The sequence below is a fragment of the Festucalex cinctus genome, chromosome 1 (genome assembly GCF_051991245.1).
Source record: "Festucalex cinctus isolate MCC-2025b chromosome 1, RoL_Fcin_1.0, whole genome shotgun sequence".
NCBI lineage: Eukaryota > Metazoa > Chordata > Actinopteri > Syngnathiformes > Syngnathidae > Festucalex > Festucalex cinctus.
In genome coordinates, this window is record NC_135411.1 from 59,101,703 (window position 1) to 59,124,442 (window position 22,740).

The 22,740-nt window shown below is 44.4% G+C and overlaps 38 non-coding genes across 38 annotated transcripts; all 38 read left to right on the plus strand.

Moving 5' to 3' along the window:
* Window positions 1–794: 794 nt before the first annotated feature.
* trnah-gug (transfer RNA histidin (anticodon GUG)) lies at window positions 795–866 on the plus strand. The gene has a single exon. It is a non-coding gene; the product is annotated as a tRNA-His (tRNA).
* Window positions 867–1,364: 498 nt separating this feature from the next.
* On the plus strand, window positions 1,365–1,436 carry trnah-gug (transfer RNA histidin (anticodon GUG)). The gene has a single exon. It is a non-coding gene; the product is annotated as a tRNA-His (tRNA).
* Window positions 1,437–1,930: 494 nt separating this feature from the next.
* Window positions 1,931–2,002, plus strand: trnah-gug (transfer RNA histidin (anticodon GUG)). The gene has a single exon. It is a non-coding gene; the product is annotated as a tRNA-His (tRNA).
* A 685-nt stretch (window positions 2,003–2,687) lies between these two features.
* Window positions 2,688–2,760, plus strand: trnar-acg (transfer RNA arginine (anticodon ACG)). Its single transcript has one exon. It is a non-coding gene; the product is annotated as a tRNA-Arg (tRNA).
* A 310-nt stretch (window positions 2,761–3,070) lies between these two features.
* trnah-gug (transfer RNA histidin (anticodon GUG)) lies at window positions 3,071–3,142 on the plus strand. The gene has a single exon. It is a non-coding gene; the product is annotated as a tRNA-His (tRNA).
* A 115-nt stretch (window positions 3,143–3,257) lies between these two features.
* Window positions 3,258–3,330, plus strand: trnar-acg (transfer RNA arginine (anticodon ACG)). Its single transcript has one exon. It is a non-coding gene; the product is annotated as a tRNA-Arg (tRNA).
* Window positions 3,331–4,210: 880 nt separating this feature from the next.
* trnah-gug (transfer RNA histidin (anticodon GUG)) lies at window positions 4,211–4,282 on the plus strand. The gene has a single exon. It is a non-coding gene; the product is annotated as a tRNA-His (tRNA).
* Window positions 4,283–4,780: 498 nt separating this feature from the next.
* Window positions 4,781–4,852, plus strand: trnah-gug (transfer RNA histidin (anticodon GUG)). The gene has a single exon. It is a non-coding gene; the product is annotated as a tRNA-His (tRNA).
* Window positions 4,853–5,346: 494 nt separating this feature from the next.
* trnah-gug (transfer RNA histidin (anticodon GUG)) lies at window positions 5,347–5,418 on the plus strand. The gene has a single exon. It is a non-coding gene; the product is annotated as a tRNA-His (tRNA).
* A 685-nt stretch (window positions 5,419–6,103) lies between these two features.
* On the plus strand, window positions 6,104–6,176 carry trnar-acg (transfer RNA arginine (anticodon ACG)). The gene has a single exon. It is a non-coding gene; the product is annotated as a tRNA-Arg (tRNA).
* A 310-nt stretch (window positions 6,177–6,486) lies between these two features.
* Window positions 6,487–6,558, plus strand: trnah-gug (transfer RNA histidin (anticodon GUG)). Its single transcript has one exon. It is a non-coding gene; the product is annotated as a tRNA-His (tRNA).
* A 115-nt stretch (window positions 6,559–6,673) lies between these two features.
* Window positions 6,674–6,746, plus strand: trnar-acg (transfer RNA arginine (anticodon ACG)). Its single transcript has one exon. It is a non-coding gene; the product is annotated as a tRNA-Arg (tRNA).
* Window positions 6,747–7,622: 876 nt separating this feature from the next.
* On the plus strand, window positions 7,623–7,694 carry trnah-gug (transfer RNA histidin (anticodon GUG)). The gene has a single exon. It is a non-coding gene; the product is annotated as a tRNA-His (tRNA).
* Window positions 7,695–8,192: 498 nt separating this feature from the next.
* Window positions 8,193–8,264, plus strand: trnah-gug (transfer RNA histidin (anticodon GUG)). The gene has a single exon. It is a non-coding gene; the product is annotated as a tRNA-His (tRNA).
* Window positions 8,265–8,758: 494 nt separating this feature from the next.
* trnah-gug (transfer RNA histidin (anticodon GUG)) lies at window positions 8,759–8,830 on the plus strand. The gene has a single exon. It is a non-coding gene; the product is annotated as a tRNA-His (tRNA).
* A 685-nt stretch (window positions 8,831–9,515) lies between these two features.
* trnar-acg (transfer RNA arginine (anticodon ACG)) lies at window positions 9,516–9,588 on the plus strand. The gene has a single exon. It is a non-coding gene; the product is annotated as a tRNA-Arg (tRNA).
* A 310-nt stretch (window positions 9,589–9,898) lies between these two features.
* Window positions 9,899–9,970, plus strand: trnah-gug (transfer RNA histidin (anticodon GUG)). The gene has a single exon. It is a non-coding gene; the product is annotated as a tRNA-His (tRNA).
* Window positions 9,971–10,085: 115 nt separating this feature from the next.
* On the plus strand, window positions 10,086–10,158 carry trnar-acg (transfer RNA arginine (anticodon ACG)). Its single transcript has one exon. It is a non-coding gene; the product is annotated as a tRNA-Arg (tRNA).
* Window positions 10,159–11,034: 876 nt separating this feature from the next.
* On the plus strand, window positions 11,035–11,106 carry trnah-gug (transfer RNA histidin (anticodon GUG)). Its single transcript has one exon. It is a non-coding gene; the product is annotated as a tRNA-His (tRNA).
* A 1,068-nt stretch (window positions 11,107–12,174) lies between these two features.
* trnah-gug (transfer RNA histidin (anticodon GUG)) lies at window positions 12,175–12,246 on the plus strand. The gene has a single exon. It is a non-coding gene; the product is annotated as a tRNA-His (tRNA).
* A 115-nt stretch (window positions 12,247–12,361) lies between these two features.
* trnar-acg (transfer RNA arginine (anticodon ACG)) lies at window positions 12,362–12,434 on the plus strand. Its single transcript has one exon. It is a non-coding gene; the product is annotated as a tRNA-Arg (tRNA).
* Window positions 12,435–13,310: 876 nt separating this feature from the next.
* Window positions 13,311–13,382, plus strand: trnah-gug (transfer RNA histidin (anticodon GUG)). The gene has a single exon. It is a non-coding gene; the product is annotated as a tRNA-His (tRNA).
* A 685-nt stretch (window positions 13,383–14,067) lies between these two features.
* On the plus strand, window positions 14,068–14,140 carry trnar-acg (transfer RNA arginine (anticodon ACG)). The gene has a single exon. It is a non-coding gene; the product is annotated as a tRNA-Arg (tRNA).
* A 310-nt stretch (window positions 14,141–14,450) lies between these two features.
* On the plus strand, window positions 14,451–14,522 carry trnah-gug (transfer RNA histidin (anticodon GUG)). The gene has a single exon. It is a non-coding gene; the product is annotated as a tRNA-His (tRNA).
* Window positions 14,523–14,637: 115 nt separating this feature from the next.
* Window positions 14,638–14,710, plus strand: trnar-acg (transfer RNA arginine (anticodon ACG)). The gene has a single exon. It is a non-coding gene; the product is annotated as a tRNA-Arg (tRNA).
* Window positions 14,711–15,020: 310 nt separating this feature from the next.
* Window positions 15,021–15,092, plus strand: trnah-gug (transfer RNA histidin (anticodon GUG)). Its single transcript has one exon. It is a non-coding gene; the product is annotated as a tRNA-His (tRNA).
* A 494-nt stretch (window positions 15,093–15,586) lies between these two features.
* trnah-gug (transfer RNA histidin (anticodon GUG)) lies at window positions 15,587–15,658 on the plus strand. The gene has a single exon. It is a non-coding gene; the product is annotated as a tRNA-His (tRNA).
* Window positions 15,659–16,156: 498 nt separating this feature from the next.
* Window positions 16,157–16,228, plus strand: trnah-gug (transfer RNA histidin (anticodon GUG)). Its single transcript has one exon. It is a non-coding gene; the product is annotated as a tRNA-His (tRNA).
* A 494-nt stretch (window positions 16,229–16,722) lies between these two features.
* trnah-gug (transfer RNA histidin (anticodon GUG)) lies at window positions 16,723–16,794 on the plus strand. The gene has a single exon. It is a non-coding gene; the product is annotated as a tRNA-His (tRNA).
* Window positions 16,795–17,479: 685 nt separating this feature from the next.
* trnar-acg (transfer RNA arginine (anticodon ACG)) lies at window positions 17,480–17,552 on the plus strand. The gene has a single exon. It is a non-coding gene; the product is annotated as a tRNA-Arg (tRNA).
* Window positions 17,553–17,862: 310 nt separating this feature from the next.
* On the plus strand, window positions 17,863–17,934 carry trnah-gug (transfer RNA histidin (anticodon GUG)). Its single transcript has one exon. It is a non-coding gene; the product is annotated as a tRNA-His (tRNA).
* Window positions 17,935–18,049: 115 nt separating this feature from the next.
* trnar-acg (transfer RNA arginine (anticodon ACG)) lies at window positions 18,050–18,122 on the plus strand. Its single transcript has one exon. It is a non-coding gene; the product is annotated as a tRNA-Arg (tRNA).
* An 876-nt stretch (window positions 18,123–18,998) lies between these two features.
* On the plus strand, window positions 18,999–19,070 carry trnah-gug (transfer RNA histidin (anticodon GUG)). The gene has a single exon. It is a non-coding gene; the product is annotated as a tRNA-His (tRNA).
* A 1,638-nt stretch (window positions 19,071–20,708) lies between these two features.
* trnah-gug (transfer RNA histidin (anticodon GUG)) lies at window positions 20,709–20,780 on the plus strand. Its single transcript has one exon. It is a non-coding gene; the product is annotated as a tRNA-His (tRNA).
* A 115-nt stretch (window positions 20,781–20,895) lies between these two features.
* On the plus strand, window positions 20,896–20,968 carry trnar-acg (transfer RNA arginine (anticodon ACG)). Its single transcript has one exon. It is a non-coding gene; the product is annotated as a tRNA-Arg (tRNA).
* An 876-nt stretch (window positions 20,969–21,844) lies between these two features.
* trnah-gug (transfer RNA histidin (anticodon GUG)) lies at window positions 21,845–21,916 on the plus strand. The gene has a single exon. It is a non-coding gene; the product is annotated as a tRNA-His (tRNA).
* A 498-nt stretch (window positions 21,917–22,414) lies between these two features.
* On the plus strand, window positions 22,415–22,486 carry trnah-gug (transfer RNA histidin (anticodon GUG)). Its single transcript has one exon. It is a non-coding gene; the product is annotated as a tRNA-His (tRNA).
* A 115-nt stretch (window positions 22,487–22,601) lies between these two features.
* Window positions 22,602–22,674, plus strand: trnar-acg (transfer RNA arginine (anticodon ACG)). The gene has a single exon. It is a non-coding gene; the product is annotated as a tRNA-Arg (tRNA).
* The last annotated feature ends 66 nt before the right edge of the window (window positions 22,675–22,740 follow it).

The following is a 22,740-nucleotide window of genomic DNA, read 5'->3' on the forward strand; positions in this document are numbered from 1 at the left end:
CTATCTCCAGGATATTCGAAAACCTAATTTCCACTGAATTGATGTTCAACATTTATGAATTGTATCAGTTTCAAGGAGCACTGGTGGACAATTTTATACCCAGGACATTCATTTGACAGTTTCACAGCAGTCCTGGTTCAGCAGCCTGGTTTTCGATTTGGGTCTTGGTGGAAGCAGCAGCTGCCAGTGATAGACAACTTTATCCACAAGAAAACAGCAGCGCAGCCGTGATCGTGTAGTGGTTAGTACTCTGCGTTGTGGTCGCAGCAACCCTGGTTCAAATCTGGGTCACGGCAGATGACTCAGCACTCTGCTTTAGGTTTTTACTGCCGATTGATAGAAAAGCCTTCCCGGTTCGAGGGACAATGACAATCCTCCACTAAGGCTTACAGAAGCTCACTTTCCTTTGAGGGGCTTGTGGTGCAATGGATAACGCGTCTGACTACGGATCAGAAGATTCTAGGTTCGACTACTGGCTAGCTCAACTCTTACTTTTCATTATATAGTTCAACCTTTGTTTTCACATGACTTTTGCACATGAATTCTTACAAAAATGGGAAAAGGTAGATGCTATCTCCAGGATATTCGAAAACCTAATTTCCACTGAATTGATGTTCAACATTTATGAATTGTATCAGTTTCAAGGAGCACTGGTGGACAATTTTATGCCCAGGACATTCATTAGACAGTTTCACAGCAGTCCTGGTTCAGCAGCCTGGTTTTCGATTTGGGCCTTGGTGGAAGCAGCAGCTGACAGTGATAGACAACTTCATCCACAAGAAAGCAGAAGCGCAGCCGTGATCGTATAGTGGTTAGTACTCTGCGTTGTGGTCGCAGCAACCCTGGTTCAAATCCGGGTCACGGCAGATGACTAAGCACTCTGCTTTAGGTTTTTACTGCCGATTGATAGAAAAGCCTTCCCCGTTCGAGGGACAATGACAATCCTCCACTAAGGCTTACAGAAGCTCACTTTCATTTGAGGGGCTTGTGGCGCAATGGATAACGTGTCTGACTACAGATCAGAAGATTCTAGGTTCGACTCCTGGCTCGCTCAACTCTTACTTTTCATTGTATAGTTCAACCTTTGTTTTCACATGACTTTTGCACATGAATTCTTACAAAACTGGGAAAAGATAGATGCTATCTCCAGGATATTCGAAAACCTAATTTCCACTGAATTGATGTTCAACATTTATGAATTGTATCAGTTTCAAGGAGCACTGGTGGACAATTTTATACCCAGGACATTCATTTGACAGTTTCACAGCAGTCCTGGTTCAGCAGCCTGGTTTTCGATTTGGGTCTTTGTGGAAGCAGCAGCTGACAGTGATAGACAACTTTATCCACAAGAAAACAGCAGCGCAGCCGTGATCGTGTAGTGGTTAGTACTCTGCGTTGTGGTCGCAGCAACCCTGGTTCAAATCCGGGTCACGGCAGATGACTCAGCACTCTGTTATAGGTTTTTACTGCCGATTGATAGAAAAGCCTTCCCCGTTCGAGGGACAATGACAATCCTCCACTAAGGCTTACAGAAGCTCGCTTTCCTTTGAGGGGCTTGTGGCGCAATGGCTAACGCGTCTGACTACGGATCAGAAGATTCTAGGTTCGGCTCCTGGCTAGCTCAACTCTTACTTTTCATTGTATAGTTCAACCTTTGTTTTCACCTGACTTTTGCACATGAATTCTTACAAAAATGGGAAAAGGTAGATGCTATCTCCAGGATATTCGAAAACCTAATTTCCACTGAATTGATTTTCAACATTTATGAATTGTATCAGTTTCAAGGAGCACTGGTGGACGATTTTATGCCCAGGACATTTGACAGTTTCACAGCAGTCCTGGTTCAGCAGCCTGGTTTTCGATTTGGGTCTTGGTGGAAGCAGCAGCTGACAGGGATAGACAACTTTATCCACAAGAAAGCAGAAGCGCAGCCGTGATTGTATAGTGGTTAGTATTCTGCGTTGTGGTCGCAGCAACCCTGGTTCAAATCCGGGTCACGGCAGTTGACTCAGCACTCTGCTTTAGGTTTTTACTGCCGATTGCTAGAAAAGCCTTCCCTCTTCGAGGGACAATGACAATCCTCCACTAAGGCTTACAGAAGCTCACTTTCATTTGAGGGGCTTGTGGCGCAATGGATAACGTGTCTGACTACAGATCAGAAGATTCTATGTTCGACTCCTGGCTCGCTCAACTCTTACTTTTCATTGTATAGTTCAACCTTTGTTTTCACATGACTTTTGCACATGAATTCTTACAAAAATGGGAAAAGATAGATGCTATCTCCAGGATATTCGAAAACCTAATTTCCACTGAATTGATGTTCAACATTTATGAATTGTATCAGTTTCAAGGAGCACTGGTGGACAATTTTATGCCCAGGACATTCATTTGACAGTTTCACAGCAGTCCTGGTTCAGCAGCCTGGTTTTCGATTTGGGTCTTGGTGGAAGCAGCAGCTGCCAGTGATAGACAACTTTATCCACAAGAAAACAGCAGCGCAGCCGTGATCGTGTTGTGGTTAGTACTCTGCGTTGTGGTCGCAGCAACCCTGGTTCAAATCCGGGTCACGGCAGATGACTCAGCACTCTGCTTTAGGTTTTTACTGCCGATTGATAGAAAAGCCTTCCCCGTTCGAGGGACAATGACAATCCTCCACTAAGGCTTACAGAAGCTCACTTTCCTTTGAGGGGCTTGTGGCGCAATGGATAACGCGTCTGACTACGGATCAGAAGTTTCTAGGTTCGACTCCTGGCTAGCTCAACTCTTACTTTTCATTATATAGTTCAACCTTTGTTTTCACATGACTTTTGCACATGAATTCTTACAAAAATGGGAAAAGGTAGATGCTATCTCCAGGATATTCGAAAACCTAATTTCCACTGAATTGATGTTCAACATTTATGAATTGTATCAGTTTCAAGGAGCACTGGTGGACAATTTTATGCCCAGGACATTCATTAGACAGTTTCACAGCAGTCCTGGTTCAGCAGCCTGGTTTTCGATTTGGGTCTTGGTGGAAGCAGCAGCTGACAGTGATAGACAACTTCATCCACAAGAAAGCAGAAGCGCAGCCGTGATCGTATAGTGGTTAGTACTCTGCGTTGTGGTCGCAGCAACCCTGGTTCAAATCCGGGTCACGGCAGATGACTCAGCACTCTGCTTTAGGTTTTTACTGCCGATTGATAGAAAAGCCTTCCCCGTTCGAGGGACAATGACAATCCTCCACTAAGGCTTACAGAAGCTCACTTTCATTTGAGGGGCTTGTGGCGCAATGGATAACGCGTCTGACTACGGATCAGAAGATTCTAGGTTCGACTCCTGGCTAGCTCAACTCTTACTTTTCATTGTATAGTTCAACCTTTGTTTTCACATGACTTTTGCACATGAATTCTTACAAAAATGGGAAAAGGTAGATGCTATCTCCAGGATATTCGAAAACCTAATTTCCACTGAATTGATGTTCAACATTTATGAATTGTATCAGTTTCAAGGAGCACTGGTGGACAATTTTATACCCAGGACATTCATTTGACAGTTTCACAGCAGTCCTGGTTCAGCAGCCTGGTTTTCGATTTGGGTCTTGGTGGAAGCAGCAGCTGCCAGTGATAGACAACTTTATCCACAAGAAAACAGCAGCGCAGCCGTGATCGTGTAGTGGTTAGTACTCTGCGTTGTGGTCGCAGCAACCCTGGTTCAAATCTGGGTCACGGCAGATGACTCAGCACTCTGCTTTAGGTTTTTACTGCCGATTGATAGAAAAGCCTTCCCGGTTCGAGGGACAATGACAATCCTCCACTAAGGCTTACAGAAGCTCACTTTCCTTTGAGGGGCTTGTGGCGCAATGGATAACGCGTCTGACTACGGATCAGAAGATTCTAGGTTCGACTACTGGCTAGCTCAACTCTTACTTTTCATTATATAGTTCAACCTTTGTTTTCACATGACTTTTGCACATGAATTCTTACAAAAATGGGAAAAGGTAGATGCTATCTCCAGGATATTCGAAAACCTAATTTCCACTGAATTGATGTTCAACATTTATGAATTGTATCAGTTTCAAGGAGCACTGGTGGACAATTTTATGCCCAGGACATTCATTAGACAGTTTCACAGCAGTCCTGGTTCAGCAGCCTGGTTTTCGATTTGGGCCTTGGTGGAAGCAGCAGCTGACAGTGATAGACAACTTCATCCACAAGAAAGCAGAAGCGCAGCCGTGATCGTATAGTGGTTAGTACTCTGCGTTGTGGTCGCAGCAACCCTGGTTCAAATCCGGGTCACGGCAGATGACTAAGCACTCTGCTTTAGGTTTTTACTGCCGATTGATAGAAAAGCCTTCCCCGTTCGAGGGACAATGACAATCCTCCACTAAGGCTTACAGAAGCTCACTTTCATTTGAGGGGCTTGTGGCGCAATGGATAACGTGTCTGACTACAGATCAGAAGATTCTAGGTTCGACTCCTGGCTCGCTCAACTCTTACTTTTCATTGTATAGTTCAACCTTTGTTTTCACATGACTTTTGCACATGAATTCTTACAAAAATGGGAAAAGATAGATGCTATCTCCAGGATATTCGAAAACCTAATTTCCACTGAATTGATGTTCAACATTTATGAATTGTATCAGTTTCAAGGAGCACTGGTGGACAATTTTATACCCAGGACATTCATTTGACAGTTTCACAGCAGTCCTGGTTCAGCAGCCTGGTTTTCGATTTGGGTCTTTGTGGAAGCAGCAGCTGACAGTGATAGACAACTTTATCCACAAGAAAACAGCAGCGCAGCCGTGATCGTGTAGTGGTTAGTACTCTGCGTTGTGGTCGCAGCAACCCTGGTTCAAATCCGGGTCACGGCAGATGACTCAGCACTCTGCTTTAGGTTTTTACTGCCGATTGATAGAAAAGCCTTCCCCGTTCGAGGGACAATGACAATCCTCCACTAAGGCTTACAGAAGCTCGCTTTCCTTTGAGGGGCTTGTGGCGCAATGGCTAACGCGTCTGACTACGGATCAGAAGATTCTAGGTTCGGCTCCTGGCTAGCTCAACTCTTACTTTTCATTGTATAGTTCAACCTTTGTTTTCACCTGACTTTTGCACATGAATTCTTACAAAAATGGGAAAAGGTAGATGCTATCTCCAGGATATTCGAAAACCTAATTTCCACTGAATTGATTTTCAACATTTATGAATTGTATCAGTTTCAAGGAGCACTGGTGGACGATTTTATGCCCAGGACATTTGACAGTTTCACAGCAGTCCTGGTTCAGCAGCCTGGTTTTCGATTTGGGTCTTGGTGGAAGCAGCAGCTGACAGGGATAGACAACTTTATCCACAAGAAAGCAGAAGCGCAGCCGTGATTGTATAGTGGTTAGTATTCTGCGTTGTGGTCGCAGCAACCCTGGTTCAAATCCGGGTCACGGCAGTTGACTCAGCACTCTGCTTTAGGTTTTTACTGCCGATTGCTAGAAAAGCCTTCCCTCTTCGAGGGACAATGACAATCCTCCACTAAGGCTTACAGAAGCTCACTTTCATTTAAGGGGCTTGTGGCGCAATGGATAACGTGTCTGACTACAGATCAGAAGATTCTATGTTCGACTCCTGGCTCGCTCAACTCTTACTTTTCATTGTATAGTTCAACCTTTGTTTTCACATGACATTTGCACATGAATTCTTACAAAAATGGGAAAAGATAGATGCTATCTCCAGGATATTCGAAAACCTAATTTCCACTGAATTGATGTTCAACATTTATGAATTGTATCAGTTTCAAGGAGCACTGGTGGACAATTTTATGCCCAGGACATTCATTTGACAGTTTCACAGCAGTCCTGGTTCAGCAGCCTGGTTTTCGATTTGGGTCTTGGTGGAAGCAGCAGCTGCCAGTGATAGACAACTTTATCCACAAGAAAACAGCAGCGCAGCCGTGATCGTGTTGTGGTTAGTACTCTGCGTTGTGGTCGCAGCAACCCTGGTTCAAATCCGGGTCACGGCAGATGACTCAGCACTCTGCTTTAGGTTTTTACTGCCGATTGATAGAAAAGCCTTCCCCGTTCGAGGGACAATGACAATCCTCCACTAAGGCTTACAGAAGCTCACTTTCCTTTGAGGGGCTTGTGGCGCAATGGATAACGCGTCTGACTACGGATCAGAAGTTTCTAGGTTCGACTCCTGGCTAGCTCAACTCTTACTTTTCATTATATAGTTCAACCTTTGTTTTCACATGACTTTTGCACATGAATTCTTACAAAAATGGGAAAAGGTAGATGCTATCTCCAGGATATTCGAAAACCTAATTTCCACTGAATTGATGTTCAACATTTATGAATTGTATCAGTTTCAAGGAGCACTGGTGGACAATTTTATGCCCAGGACATTCATTAGACAGTTTCACAGCAGTCCTGGTTCAGCAGCCTGGTTTTCGATTTGGGTCTTGGTGGAAGCAGCAGCTGACAGTGATAGACAACTTCATCCACAAGAAAGCAGAAGCGCAGCCGTGATCGTATAGTGGTTAGTACTCTGCGTTGTGGTCGCAGCAACCCTGGTTCAAATCCGGGTCACGGCAGATGACTCAGCACTCTGCTTTAGGTTTTTACTGCCGATTGATAGAAAAGCCTTCCCCGTTCGAGGGACAATGACAATCCTCCACTAAGGCTTACAGAAGCTCACTTTCATTTGAGGGGCTTGTGGCGCAATGGATAACGCATCTGACTACGGATCAGAAGATTCTAGGTTCGACTCCTGGCTAGCTCAACTCTTACTTTTCATTGTATAGTTCAACCTTTGTTTTCACATGACTTTTGCACATGAATTCTTACAAAAATGGGAAAAGGTAGATGCTATCTCCAGGATATTCGAAAACCTAATTTCCACTGAATTGATGTTCAACATTTATGAATTGTATCAGTTTCAAGGAGCACTGGTGGACAATTTTATACCCAGGACATTCATTTGACAGTTTCACAGCAGTCCTGGTTCAGCAGCCTGGTTTTCGATTTGGGTCTTTGTGGAAGCAGCAGCTGACAGTGATAGACAACTTTATCCACAAGAAAACAGCAGCGCAGCCGTGATCGTGTAGTGGTTAGTACTCTGCGTTGTGGTCGCAGCAACCCTGGTTCAAATCCGGGGCACGGCAGATGACTCAGCACTCTGCTTTAGGTTTTTACTGCCGATTGATAGAAAAGCCTTCCCTGTTCGAGGGACAATGACAATCCTCCACTAAGGCTTACAGAAGCTCGCTTTCCTTTGAGGGGCTTGTGGCGCAATGGATAACGCGTTTGATTACGGATCAGAAGATTCTAGGTTCGGCTCCTGGCTAGCTCAACTCTTACTTTTCATTGTATAGTTCAACCTTTGTTTTCACCTGACTTTTGCACATGAATTCTTACAAAAATGGGAAAAGGTAGATGCTATCTCCAGGATATTCGAAAACCTAATTTCCACTGAATTGATTTTCAACATTTATGAATTGTATCAGTTTCAAGGAGCACTGGTGGACGATTTTATGCCCAGGACATTTGACAGTTTCACAGCAGTCCTGGTTCAGCAGCCTGGTTTTCGATTTGGGTCTTGGTGGAAGCAGCAGCTGACAGGGATAGACAACTTTATCCACAAGAAAGCAGAAGCGCAGCCGTGATTGTATAGTGGTTAGTATTCTGCGTTGTGGTCGCAGCAACCCTGGTTCAAATCCGGGTCACGGCAGATGACTCAGCACTCTGCTTTAGGTTTTTACTGCCGATTGATAGAAAAGCCTTCCCTCTTCGAGGGACAATGACAATCCTCCACTAAGGCTTACAGAAGCTCACTTTCGTTTGAGGGGCTTGTGGCGCAATGGATAACGTGTCTGACTACAGATCAGAAGATTCTATGTTCGACTCCTGGCTCGCTCAACTCTTACTTTTCATTGTATAGTTCAACCTTTGTTTTCACATGACTTTTGCACATGAATTCTTACAAAAATGGGAAAAGATAGATGCTATCTCCAGGATATTCGAAAACCTAATTTCCACTGAATTGATGTTCAACATTTATGAATTGTATCAGTTTCAAGGAGCACTGGTGGACAATTTTATACCCAGGACATTCATTTGACAGTTTCACAGCAGTCCTGGTTCAGCAGCCTGGTTTTCGATTTGGGTCTTTGTGGAAGCAGCAGCTGACAGTGATAGACAACTTTATCCACAAGAAAACAGCAGCGCAGCCGTGATCGTGTAGTGGTTAGTACTCTGCGTTGTGGTCGCAGCAACCCTGGTTCAAATCCGGGTCACGGCAGATGACTCAGCACTCTGCTTTAGGTTTTTACTGCCGATTGATAGAAAAGCCTTCCCCGTTCGAGGGACAATGACAATCCTCCACTAAGGCTTACAGAAGCTCGCTTTCCTTTGAGGGGCTTGTGGCGCAATGGCTAACGCGTCTGACTACGGATCAGAAGATTCTAGGTTCGGCTCCTGGCTAGCTCAACTCTTACTTTTCATTGTATAGTTCAACCTTTGTTTTCACCTGACTTTTGCACATGAATTCTTACAAAAATGGGAAAAGGTAGATGCTATCTCCAGGATATTCGAAAACCTAATTTCCACTGAATTGATTTTCAACATTTATGAATTGTATCAGTTTCAAGGAGCACTGGTGGACGATTTTATGCCCAGGACATTTGACAGTTTCACAGCAGTCCTGGTTCAGCAGCCTGGTTTTCGATTTGGGTCTTGGTGGAAGCAGCAGCTGACAGGGATAGACAACTTTATCCACAAGAAAGCAGAAGCGCAGCCGTGATTGTATAGTGGTTAGTATTCTGCGTTGTGGTCGCAGCAACCCTGGTTCAAATCCGGGTCACGGCAGTTGACTCAGCACTCTGCTTTAGGTTTTTACTGCCGATTGCTAGAAAAGCCTTCCCTCTTCGAGGGACAATGACAATCCTCCACTAAGGCTTACAGAAGCTCACTTTCATTTGAGGGGCTTGTGGCGCAATGGATAACGTGTCTGACTACAGATCAGAAGATTCTATGTTCGACTCCTGGCTCGCTCAACTCTTACTTTTCATTGTATAGTTCAACCTTTGTTTTCACATGACTTTTGCACATGAATTCTTACAAAAATGGGAAAAGATAGATGCTATCTCCAGGATATTCGAAAACCTAATTTCCACTGAATTGATGTTCAACATTTATGAATTGTATCAGTTTCAAGGAGCACTGGTGGACAATTTTATGCCCAGGACATTCATTTGACAGTTTCACAGCAGTCCTGGTTCAGCAGCCTGGTTTTCGATTTGGGTCTTGGTGGAAGCAGCAGCTGCCAGTGATAGACAACTTTATCCACAAGAAAACAGCAGCGCAGCCGTGATCGTGTAGTGGTTAGTACTCTGCGTTGTGGTCGCAGCAACCCTGGTTCAAATCTGGGTCACGGCAGATGACTCAGCACTCTGCTTTAGGTTTTTACTGCCGATTGATAGAAAAGCCTTCCTGGTTCGAGGGACAATGACAATCCTCCACTAAGGCTTACAGAAGCTCACTTTCCTTTGAGGGGCTTGTGGCGCAATGGATAACGCGTCTGACTACGGATCAGAAGATTCTAGGTTCGACTCCTGGCAAGCTCAACTCTTACTTTTCATTATATAGTTCAACCTTTGTTTTCACATGACTTTTGCACATGAATTCTTACAAAAATGGGAAAAGGTAGATGCTATCTCCAGGATATTCGAAAACCTAATTTCCACTGAATTGATGTTCAACATTTATGAATTGTATCAGTTTCAAGGAGCACTGGTGGACAATTTTATGCCCAGGACATTCATTAGACAGTTTCACAGCAGTCCTGGTTCAGCAGCCTGGTTTTCGATTTGGGTCTTGGTGGAAGCAGCAGCTGACAGTGATAGACAACTTCATCCACAAGAAAGCAGAAGCGCAGCCGTGATCGTATAGTGGTTAGTACTCTGCGTTGTGGTCGCAGCAACCCTGGTTCAAATCCGGGTCACGGCAGATGACTCAGCACTCTGCTTTAGGTTTTTACTGCCGATTGATAGAAAAGCCTTCCCCGTTCGAGGGACAATGACAATCCTCCACTAAGGCTTACAGAAGCTCACTTTCATTTGAGGGGCTTGTGGCGCAATGGATAACGCGTCTGACTACGGATCAGAAGATTCTAGGTTCGACTCCTGGCTAGCTCAACTCTTACTTTTCATTGTATAGTTCAACCTTTGTTTTCACATGACTTTTGCACATGAATTCTTACAAAAATGGGAAAAGGTAGATGCTATCTCCAGGATATTCGAAAACCTAATTTCCACTGAATTGATGTTCAACATTTATGAATTGTATCAGTTTCAAGGAGCACTGGTGGACAATTTTATACCCAGGACATTCATTTGACAGTTTCACAGCAGTCCTGGTTCAGCAGCCTGGTTTTCGATTTGGGTCTTGGTGGAAGCAGCAGCTGCCAGTGATAGACAACTTTATCCACAAGAAAACAGCAGCGCAGCCGTGATCGTGTAGTGGTTAGTACTCTGCGTTGTGGTCGCAGCAACCCTGGTTCAAATCTGGGTCACGGCAGATGACTCAGCACTCTGCTTTAGGTTTTTACTGCCGATTGATAGAAAAGCCTTCCCGGTTCGAGGGACAATGACAATCCTCCACTAAGGCTTACAGAAGCTCACTTTCCTTTGAGGGGCTTGTGGCGCAATGGATAACGCGTCTGACTACGGATCAGAAGATTCTAGGTTCGGCTCCTGGCTAGCTCAACTCTTACTTTTCATTGTATAGTTCAACCTTTGTTTTCACCTGACTTTTGCACATGAATTCTTACAAAAATGGGAAAAGGTAGATGCTATCTCCAGGATATTCGAAAACCTAATTTCCACTGAATTGATTTTCAACATTTATGAATTGTATCAGTTTCAAGGAGCACTGGTGGACGATTTTATGCCCAGGACATTTGACAGTTTCACAGCAGTCCTGGTTCAGCAGCCTGGTTTTCGATTTGGGTCTTGGTGGAAGCAGCAGCTGACAGGGATAGACAACTTTATCCACAAGAAAGCAGAAGCGCAGCCGTGATTGTATAGTGGTTAGTATTCTGCGTTGTGGTCGCAGCAACCCTGGTTCAAATCCGGGTCACGGCAGTTGACTCAGCACTCTGCTTTAGGTTTTTACTGCCGATTGCTAGAAAAGCCTTCCCTCTTCGAGGGACAATGACAATCCTCCACTAAGGCTTACAGAAGCTCAATTTCATTTGAGGGGCTTGTGGCGCAATGGATAACGTGTCTGACTACAGATCAGAAGATTCTATGTTCGACTCCTGGCTCGCTCAACTCTTACTTTTCATTGTATAGTTCAACCTTTGTTTTCACATGACTTTTGCACATGAATTCTTACAAAAATGGGAAAAGATAGATGCTATCTCCAGGATATTCGAAAACCTAATTTCCACTGAATTGATGTTCAACATTTATGAATTGTATCAGTTTCAAGGAGCACTGGTGGACAATTTTATGCCCAGGACATTCATTTGACAGTTTCACAGCAGTCCTGGTTCAGCAGCCTGGTTTTCGATTTGGGTCTTGGTGGAAGCAGCAGCTGCCAGTGATAGACAACTTTATCCACAAGAAAACAGCAGCGCAGCCGTGATCGTGTAGTGGTTAGTACTCTGCGTTGTGGTCGCAGCAACCCTGGTTCAAATCTGGGTCACGGCAGATGACTCAGCACTCTGCTTTAGGTTTTTACTGCCGATTGATAGAAAAGCCTTCCTGGTTCGAGGGACAATGACAATCCTCCACTAAGGCTTACAGAAGCTCACTTTCCTTTGAGGGGCTTGTGGCGCAATGGATAACGCGTCTGACTACGGATCAGAAGATTCTAGGTTCGACTAATGGCTAGCTCAACTCTTACTTTTCATTATATAGTTCAACCTTTGTTTTCACATGACTTTTGCACATGAATTCTTACAAAAATGGGAAAAGGTAGATGCTATCTCCAGGATATTCGAAAACCTAATTTCCACTGAATTGATGTTCAACATTTATGAATTGTATCAGTTTCAAGGAGCACTGGTGGACAATTTTATGCCCAGGACATTCATTAGACAGTTTCACAGCAGTCCTGGTTCAGCAGCCTGGTTTTCGATTTGGGTCTTGGTGGAAGCAGCAGCTGACAGTGATAGACAACTTCATCCACAAGAAAGCAGAAGCGCAGCCGTGATCGTATAGTGGTTAGTACTCTGCGTTGTGGTCGCAGCAACCCTGGTTCAAATCCGGGTCACGGCAGATGACTCAGCACTCTGCTTTAGGTTTTTACTGCCGATTGATAGAAAAGCCTTCCCCGTTCGAGGGACAATGACAATCCTCCACTAAGGCTTACAGAAGCTCACTTTCATTTGAGGGGCTTGTGGCGCAATGGATAACGCGTCTGACTACGGATCAGAAGATTCTAGGTTCGACTCCTGGCTAGCTCAACTCTTACTTTTCATTGTATAGTTCAACCTTTGTTTTCACATGACTTTTGCACATGAATTCTTACAAAAATGGGAAAAGGTAGATGCTATCTCCAGGATATTCGAAAACCTAATTTCCACTGAATTGATGTTCAACATTTATGAATTGTATCAGTTTCAAGGAGCACTGGTGGACAATTTTATACCCAGGACATTCATTTGACAGTTTCACAGCAGTCCTGGTTCAGCAGCCTGGTTTTCGATTTGGGTCTTGGTGGAAGCAGCAGCTGCCAGTGATAGACAACTTTATCCACAAGAAAACAGCAGCGCAGCCGTGATCGTGTAGTGGTTAGTACTCTGCGTTGTGGTCGCAGCAACCCTGGTTCAAATCTGGGTCACGGCAGATGACTCAGCACTCTGCTTTAGGTTTTTACTGCCGATTGATAGAAAAGCCTTCCCCGTTCGAGGGACAATGACAATCCTCCACTAAGGCTTACAGAAGCTCGCTTTCCTTTGAGGGGCTTGTGGCGCAATGGCTAACGCGTCTGACTACGGATCAGAAGATTCTAGGTTCGGCTCCTGGCTAGCTCAACTCTTACTTTTCATTGTATAGTTCAACCTTTGTTTTCACCTGACTTTTGCACATGAATTCTTACAAAAATGGGAAAAGGTAGATGCTATCTCCAGGATATTCGAAAACCTAATTTCCACTGAATTGATTTTCAACATTTATGAATTGTATCAGTTTCAAGGAGCACTGGTGGACGATTTTATGCCCAGGACATTTGACAGTTTCACAGCAGTCCTGGTTCAGCAGCCTGGTTTTCGATTTGGGTCTTGGTGGAAGCAGCAGCTGACAGGGATAGACAACTTTATCCACAAGAAAGCAGAAGCGCAGCCGTGATTGTATAGTGGTTAGTATTCTGCGTTGTGGTCGCAGCAACCCTGGTTCAAATCCGGGTCACGGCAGTTGACTCAGCACTCTGCTTTAGGTTTTTACTGCCGATTGCTAGAAAAGCCTTCCCTCTTCGAGGGACAATGACAATCCTCCACTAAGGCTTACAGAAGCTCACTTTCATTTGAGGGGCTTGTGGCGCAATGGATAACGTGTCTGACTACAGATCAGAAGATTCTATGTTCGACTCCTGGCTCGCTCAACTCTTACTTTTCATTGTATAGTTCAACCTTTGTTTTCACATGACTTTTGCACATGAATTCTTACAAAAATGGGAAAAGATAGATGCTATCTCCAGGATATTCGAAAACCTAATTTCCACTGAATTGATGTTCAACATTTATGAATTGTATCAGTTTCAAGGAGCACTGGTGGACAATTTTATGCCCAGGACATTCATTTGACAGTTTCACAGCAGTCCTGGTTCAGCAGCCTGGTTTTCGATTTGGGTCTTGGTGGAAGCAGCAGCTGCCAGTGATAGACAACTTTATCCACAAGAAAACAGCAGCGCAGCCGTGATCGTGTAGTGGTTAGTACTCTGCGTTGTGGTCGCAGCAACCCTGGTTCAAATCTGGGTCACGGCAGATGACTCAGCACTCTGCTTTAGGTTTTTACTGCCGATTGATAGAAAAGCCTTCCTGGTTCGAGGGACAATGACAATCCTCCACTAAGGCTTACAGAAGCTCACTTTCCTTTGAGGGGCTTGTGGCGCAATGGATAACGCGTCTGACTACGGATCAGAAGATTCTAGGTTCGACTCCTGGCTAGCTCAACTCTTACTTTTCATTATATAGTTCAACCTTTGTTTTCACATGACTTTTGCACATGAATTCTTACAAAAATGGGAAAAGGTAGATGCTATCTCCAGGATATTCGAAAACCTAATTTCCACTGAATTGATGTTCAACATTTATGAATTGTATCAGTTTCAAGGAGCACTGGTGGACAATTTTATGCCCAGGACATTCATTAGACAGTTTCACAGCAGTCCTGGTTCAGCAGCCTGGTTTTCGATTTGGGTCTTGGTGGAAGCAGCAGCTGACAGTGATAGACAACTTCATCCACAAGAAAGCAGAAGCGCAGCCGTGATCGTATAGTGGTTAGTACTCTGCGTTGTGGTCGCAGCAACCCTGGTTCAAATCCGGGTCACGGCAGATGACTCAGCACTCTGCTTTAGGTTTTTACTGCCGATTGATAGAAAAGCCTTCCCCGTTCGAGGGACAATGACAATCCTCCACTAAGGCTTACAGAAGCTCACTTTCATTTGAGGGGCTTGTGGCGCAATGGATAACGCGTCTGACTACGGATCAGAAGATTCTAGGTTCGACTCCTGGCTAGCTCAACTCTTACTTTTCATTGTATAGTTCAACCTTTGTTTTCACATGACTTTTGCACATGAATTCTTACAAAAATGGGAAAAGGTAGATGCTATCTCCAGGATATTCGAAAACCTAATTTCCACTGAATTGATGTTCAACATTTATGAATTGTATCAGTTTCAAGGAGCACTGGTGGACAATTTTATACCCAGGACATTCATTTGACAGTTTCACAGCAGTCCTGGTTCAGCAGCCTGGTTTTCGATTTGGGTCTTGGTGGAAGCAGCAGCTGCCAGTGATAGACAACTTTATCCACAAGAAAACAGCAGCGCAGCCGTGATCGTGTAGTGGTTAGTACTCTGCGTTGTGGTCGCAGCAACCCTGGTTCAAATCCGGGTCACGGCAGATGACTCAGCACTCTGCTTTAGGTTTTTACTGCCGATTGATAGAAAAGCCTTCCCTGTTCGAGGGACAATGACAATCCTCCACTAAGGCTTACAGAAGCTCGCTTTCCTTTGAGGGGCTTGTGGCGCAATGGATAACGCGTTTGATTACGGATCAGAAGATTCTAGGTTCGGCTCCTGGCTAGCTCAACTCTTACTTTTCATTGTATAGTTCAACCTTTGTTTTCACCTGACTTTTGCACATGAATTCTTACAAAAATGGGAAAAGGTAGATGCTATCTCCAGGATATTCGAAAACCTAATTTCCACTGAATTGATTTTCAACATTTATGAATTGTATCAGTTTCAAGGAGCACTGGTGGACGATTTTATGCCCAGGACATTTGACAGTTTCACAGCAGTCCTGGTTCAGCAGCCTGGTTTTCGATTTGGGTCTTGGTGGAAGCAGCAGCTGACAGGGATAGACAACTTTATCCACAAGAAAGCAGAAGCGCAGCCGTGATTGTATAGTGGTTAGTATTCTGCGTTGTGGTCGCAGCAACCCTGGTTCAAATCCGGGTCACGGCAGATGACTCAGCACTCTGCTTTAGGTTTTTACTGCCGATTGATAGAAAAGCCTTCCCTCTTCGAGGGACAATGACAATCCTCCACTAAGGCTTACAGAAGCTCACTTTCGTTTGAGGGGCTTGTGGCGCAATGGATAACGTGTCTGACTACAGATCAGAAGATTCTATGTTCGACTCCTGGCTCGCTCAACTCTTACTTTTCATTGTATAGTTCAACCTTTGTTTTCACATGACTTTTGCACATGAATTCTTACAAAAATGGGAAAAGATAGATGCTATCTCCAGGATATTCGAAAACCTAATTTCCACTGAATTGATGTTCAACATTTATGAATTGTATCAGTTTCAAGGAGCACTGGTGGACAATTTTATACCCAGGACATTCATTTGACAGTTTCACAGCAGTCCTGGTTCAGCAGCCTGGTTTTCGATTTGGGTCTTTGTGGAAGCAGCAGCTGACAGTGATAGACAACTTTATCCACAAGAAAACAGCAGCGCAGCCGTGATCGTGTAGTGGTTAGTACTCTGCGTTGTGGTCGCAGCAACCCTGGTTCAAATCCGGGTCACGGCAGATGACTCAGCACTCTGCTTTAGGTTTTTACTGCCGATTGATAGAAAAGCCTTCCCCGTTCGAGGGACAATGACAATCCTCCACTAAGGCTTACAGAAGCTCGCTTTCCTTTGAGGGGCTTGTGGCGCAATGGCTAACGCGTCTGACTACGGATCAGAAGATTCTAGGTTCGGCTCCTGGCTAGCTCAACTCTTACTTTTCATTGTATAGTTCAACCTTTGTTTTCACCTGACTTTTGCACATGAATTCTTACAAAAATGGGAAAAGGTAGATGCTATCTCCAGGATATTCGAAAACCTAATTTCCACTGAATTGATTTTCAACATTTATGAATTGTATCAGTTTCAAGGAGCACTGGTGGACGATTTTATGCCCAGGACATTTGACAGTTTCACAGCAGTCCTGGTTCAGCAGCCTGGTTTTCGATTTGGGTCTTGGTGGAAGCAGCAGCTGACAGGGATAGACAACTTTATCCACAAGAAAGCAGAAGCGCAGCCGTGATTGTATAGTGGTTAGTATTCTGCGTTGTGGTCGCAGCAACCCTGGTTCAAATCCGGGTCACGGCAGTTGACTCAGCACTCTGCTTTAGGTTTTTACTGCCGATTGCTAGAAAAGCCTTCCCTCTTCGAGGGACAATGACAATCCTCCACTAAGGCTTACAGAAGCTCACTTTCATTTGAGGGGCTTGTGGCGCAATGGATAACGTGTCTGACTACAGATCAGAAGATTCTATGTTCGACTCCTGGCTCGCTCAACTCTTACTTTTCATTGTATAGTTCAACCTTTGTTTTCACATGACTTTTGCACATGAATTCTTACAAAAATGGGAAAAGATAGATGCTATCTCCAGGATATTCGAAAACCTAATTTCCACTGAATTGATGTTCAACATTTATGAATTGTATCAGTTTCAAGGAGCACTGGTGGACAATTTTATGCCCAGGACATTCATTTGACAGTTTCACAGCAGTCCTGGTTCAGCAGCCTGGTTTTCGATTTGGGTCTTGGTGGAAGCAGCAGCTGCCAGTGATAGACAACTTTATCCACAAGAAAACAGCAGCGCAGCCGTGATCGTGTAGTGGTTAGTACTCTGCGTTGTGGTCGCAGCAACCCTGGTTCAAATCTGGGTCACGGCAGATGACTCTGCACTCTGCTTTAGGTTTTTACTGCCGATTGATAGAAAAGCCTTCCTGGTTCGAGGGACAATGACAATCCTCCACTAAGGCTTACAGAAGCTCACTTTCCTTTGAGGGGCTTGTGGCGCAATGGATAACGCGTCTGACTACGGATCAGAAGATTCTAGGTTCGACTCCTGGCTAGCTCAACTCTTACTTTTCATTATATAGTTCAACCTTTGTTTTCACATGACTTTTGCACATGAATTCTTACAAAAATGGGAAAAGGTAGATGCTATCTCCAGGATATTCGAAAACCTAATTTCCACTGAATTGATGTTCAACATTTATGAATTGTATCAGTTTCAAGGAGCACTGGTGGACAATTTTATGCCCAGGACATTCATTAGACAGTTTCACAGCAGTCCTGGTTCAGCAGCCTGGTTTTCGATTTGGGTCTTGGTGGAAGCAGCAGCTGACAGTGATAGACAACTTCATCCACAAGAAAGCAGAAGCGCAGCCGTGATCGTATAGTGGTTAGTACTCTGCGTTGTGGTCGCAGCAACCCTGGTTCAAATCCGGGTCACGGCAGATGACTCAGCACTCTGCTTTAGGTTTTTACTGCCGATTGATAGAAAAGCCTTCCCCGTTCGAGGGACAATGACAATCCTCCACTAAGGCTTACAGAAGCTCACTTTCATTTGAGGGGCTTGTGGCGCAATGGATAACGCGTCTGACTACGGATCAGAAGATTCTAGGTTCGACTCCTGGCTAGCTCAACTCTTACTTTTCATTGTATAGTTCAACCTTTGTTTTCACATGACTTTTGCACATGAATTCTTACAAAAATGGGAAAAGGTAGATGCTATCTCCAGGATATTCGAAAACCTAATTTCCACTGAATTGATGTTCAACATTTATGAATTGTATCAGTTTCAAGGAGCACTGGTGGACAATTTTATACCCAGGACATTCATTTGACAGTTTCACAGCAGTCCTGGTTCAGCAGCCTGGTTTTCGATTTGGGTCTTGGTGGAAGCAGCAGCTGCCAGTGATAGACAACTTTATCCACAAGAAAACAGCAGCGCAGCCGTGATCGTGTAGTGGTTAGTACTCTGCGTTGTGGTCGCAGCAACCCTGGTTCAAATCTGGGTCACGGCAGATGACTCAGCACTCTGCTTTAGGTTTTTACTGCCGATTGATAGAAAAGCCTTCCCGGTTCGAGGGACAATGACAATCCTCCACTAAGGCTTACAGAAGCTCACTTTCCTTTGAGGGGCTTGTGGCGCAATGGATAACGCGTCTGACTACGGATCAGAAGATTCTAGGTTCGGCTCCTGGCTAGCTCAACTCTTACTTTTCATTGTATAGTTCAACCTTTGTTTTCACCTGACTTTTGCACATGAATTCTTACAAAAATGGGAAAAGGTAGATGCTATCTCCAGGATATTCGAAAACCTAATTTCCACTGAATTGATTTTCAACATTTATGAATTGTATCAGTTTCAAGGAGCACTGGTGGACGATTTTATGCCCAGGACATTTGACAGTTTCACAGCAGTCCTGGTTCAGCAGCCTGGTTTTCGATTTGGGTCTTGGTGGAAGCAGCAGCTGACAGGGATAGACAACTTTATCCACAAGAAAGCAGAAGCGCAGCCGTGATTGTATAGTGGTTAGTATTCTGCGTTGTGGTCGCAGCAACCCTGGTTCAAATCCGGGTCACGGCAGTTGACTCAGCACTCTGCTTTAGGTTTTTACTGCCGATTGCTAGAAAAGCCTTCCCTCTTCGAGGGACAATGACAATCCTCCACTAAGGCTTACAGAAGCTCAATTTCATTTGAGGGGCTTGTGGCGCAATGGATAACGTGTCTGACTACAGATCAGAAGAATCTATGTTCGACTCCTGGCTTGCTCAACTCTTACTTTTCATTGTATAGTTCAACCTTTGTTTTCACATGACTTTTGCACATGAATTCTTACAAAAATGGGAAAAGATAGATGCTATCTCCAGGATATTCGAAAACCTAATTTCCACTGAATTGATGTTCAACATTTATGAATTGTATCAGTTTCAAGGAGCACTGGTGGACAATTTTATGCCCAGGACATTCATTTGACAGTTTCACAGCAGTCCTGGTTCAGCAGCCTGGTTTTCGATTTGGGTCTTGGTGGAAGCAGCAGCTGCCAGTGATAGACAACTTTATCCACAAGAAAACAGCAGCGCAGCCGTGATCGTGTAGTGGTTAGTACTCTGCGTTGTGGTCGCAGCAACCCTGGTTCAAATCTGGGTCACGGCAGATGACTCAGCACTCTGCTTTAGGTTTTTACTGCCGATTGATAGAAAAGCCTTCCTGGTTCGAGGGACAATGACAATCCTCCACTAAGGCTTACAGAAGCTCACTTTCCTTTGAGGGGCTTGTGGCGCAATGGATAACGCGTCTGACTACGGATCAGAAGATTCTAGGTTCGACTAATGGCTAGCTCAACTCTTACTTTTCATTGTATAGTTCAACCTTTGTTTTCACATGACTTTTGCACATGAATTCTTACAAAAATGGGAAAAGATAGATGCTATCTCCAGGATATTCGAAAACCTAATTTCCACTGAATTGATGTTCAACATTTATGAATTGTATCAGTTTCAAGGAGCACTGGTGGACAATTTTATGCCCAGGACATTCATTTGACAGTTTCACAGCAGTCCTGGTTCAGCAGCCTGGTTTTCGATTTGGGTCTTGGTGGAAGCAGCAGCTGCCAGTGATAGACAACTTTATCCACAAGAAAACAGCAGCGCAGCCGTGATCGTGTAGTGGTTAGTACTCTGCGTTGTGGTCGCAGCAACCCTGGTTCAAATCTGGGTCACGGCAGATGACTCAGCCCTCTGCTTTAGGTTTTTACTGCCGATTGATAGAAAAGCCTTCCTGGTTCGAGGGACAATGACAATCCTCCACTAAGGCTTACAGAAGCTCACTTTCCTTTGAGGGGCTTGTGGCGCAATGGATAACGCGTCTGACTACGGATCAGAAGATTCTAGGTTCGACTAATGGCTAGCTCAACTCTTACTTTTCATTATATAGTTCAACCTTTGTTTTCACATGACTTTTGCACATGAATTCTTACAAAAATGGGAAAAGGTAGATGCTATCTCCAGGATATTCGAAAACCTAATTTCCACTGAATTGATGTTCAACATTTATGAATTGTATCAGTTTCAAGGAGCACTGGTGGACAATTTTATGCCCAGGACATTCATTAGACAGTTTCACAGCAGTCCTGGTTCAGCAGCCTGGTTTTCGATTTGGGTCTTGGTGGAAGCAGCAGCTGACAGTGATAGACAACTTCATCCACAAGAAAGCAGAAGCGCAGCCGTGATCGTATAGTGGTTAGTACTCTGCGTTGTGGTCGCAGCAACCCTGGTTCAAATCCGGGTCACGGCAGATGACTCAGCACTCTGCTTTAGGTTTTTACTGCCGATTGATAGAAAAGCCTTCCCCGTTCGAGGGACAATGACAATCCTCCACTAAGGCTTACAGAAGCTCACTTTCATTTGAGGGGCTTGTGGCGCAATGGATAACGCGTCTGACTACGGATCAGAAGATTCTAGGTTCGACTCCTGGCTAGCTCAACTCTTACTTTTCATTGTATAGTTCAACCTTTGTTTTCACATGACTTTTGCACATGAATTCTTACAAAAATGGGAAAAGGTAGATGCTATCTCCAGGATATTCGAAAACCTAATTTCCACTGAATTGATGTTCAACATTTATGAATTGTATCAGTTTCAAGGAGCACTGGTGGACAATTTTATACCCAGGACATTCATTTGACAGTTTCACAGCAGTCCTGGTTCAGCAGCCTGGTTTTCGATTTGGGTCTTGGTGGAAGCAGCAGCTGCCAGTGATAGACAACTTTATCCACAAGAAAACAGCAGCGCAGCCGTGATCGTGTAGTGGTTAGTACTCTGCGTTGTGGTCGCAGCAACCCTGGTTCAAATCTGGGTCACGGCAGATGACTCAGCACTCTGCTTTAGGTTTTTACTGCCGATTGATAGAAAAGCCTTCCCCGTTCGAGGGACAATGACAATCCTCCACTAAGGCTTACAGAAGCTCGCTTTCCTTTGAGGGGCTTGTGGCGCAATGGCTAACGCGTCTGACTACGGATCAGAAGATTCTAGGTTCGGCTCCTGGCTAGCTCAACTCTTACTTTTCATTGTATAGTTCAACCTTTGTTTTCACCTGACTTTTGCACATGAATTCTTACAAAAATGGGAAAAGGTAGATGCTATCTCCAGGATATTCGAAAACCTAATTTCCACTGAATTGATTTTCAACATTTATGAATTGTATCAGTTTCAAGGAGCACTGGTGGACGATTTTATGCCCAGGACATTTGACAGTTTCACAGCAGTCCTGGTTCAGCAGCCTGGTTTTCGATTTGGGTCTTGGTGGAAGCAGCAGCTGACAGGGATAGACAACTTTATCCACAAGAAAGCAGAAGCGCAGCCGTGATTGTATAGTGGTTAGTATTCTGCGTTGTGGTCGCAGCAACCCTGGTTCAAATCCGGGTCACGGCAGTTGACTCAGCACTCTGCTTTAGGTTTTTACTGCCGATTGCTAGAAAAGCCTTCCCTCTTCGAGGGACAATGACAATCCTCCACTAAGGCTTACAGAAGCTCACTTTCATTTGAGGGGCTTGTGGCGCAATGGATAACGTGTCTGACTACAGATCAGAAGATTCTATGTTCGACTCCTGGCTCGCTCAACTCTTACTTTTCATTGTATAGTTCAACCTTTGTTTTCACATGACTTTTGCACATGAATTCTTACAAAAATGGGAAAAGATAGATGCTATCTCCAGGATATTCGAAAACCTAATTTCCACTGAATTGATGTTCAACATTTATGAATTGTATCAGTTTCAAGGAGCACTGGTGGACAATTTTATGCCCAGGACATTCATTTGACAGTTTCACAGCAGTCCTGGTTCAGCAGCCTGGTTTTCGATTTGGGTCTTGGTGGAAGCAGCAGCTGCCAGTGATAGACAACTTTATCCACAAGAAAACAGCAGCGCAGCCGTGATCGTGTAGTGGTTAGTACTCTGCGTTGTGGTCGCAGCAACCCTGGTTCAAATCCGGGTCACGGCAGATGACTCAGCACTCTGCTTTAGGTTTTTACTGCCGATTGATAGAAAAGCCTTCCCCGTTCGAGGGACAATGACAATCCTCCACTAAGGCTTACAGAAGCTCACTTTCATTTGAGGGGCTTGTGGCGCAATGGATAACGCGTCTGACTACGGATCAGAAGATTCTAGGTTCGACTCCTGGCTAGCTCAACTCTTACTTTTCATTGTATAGTTCAACCTTTGTTTTCACATGACTTTTGCACATGAATTCTTACA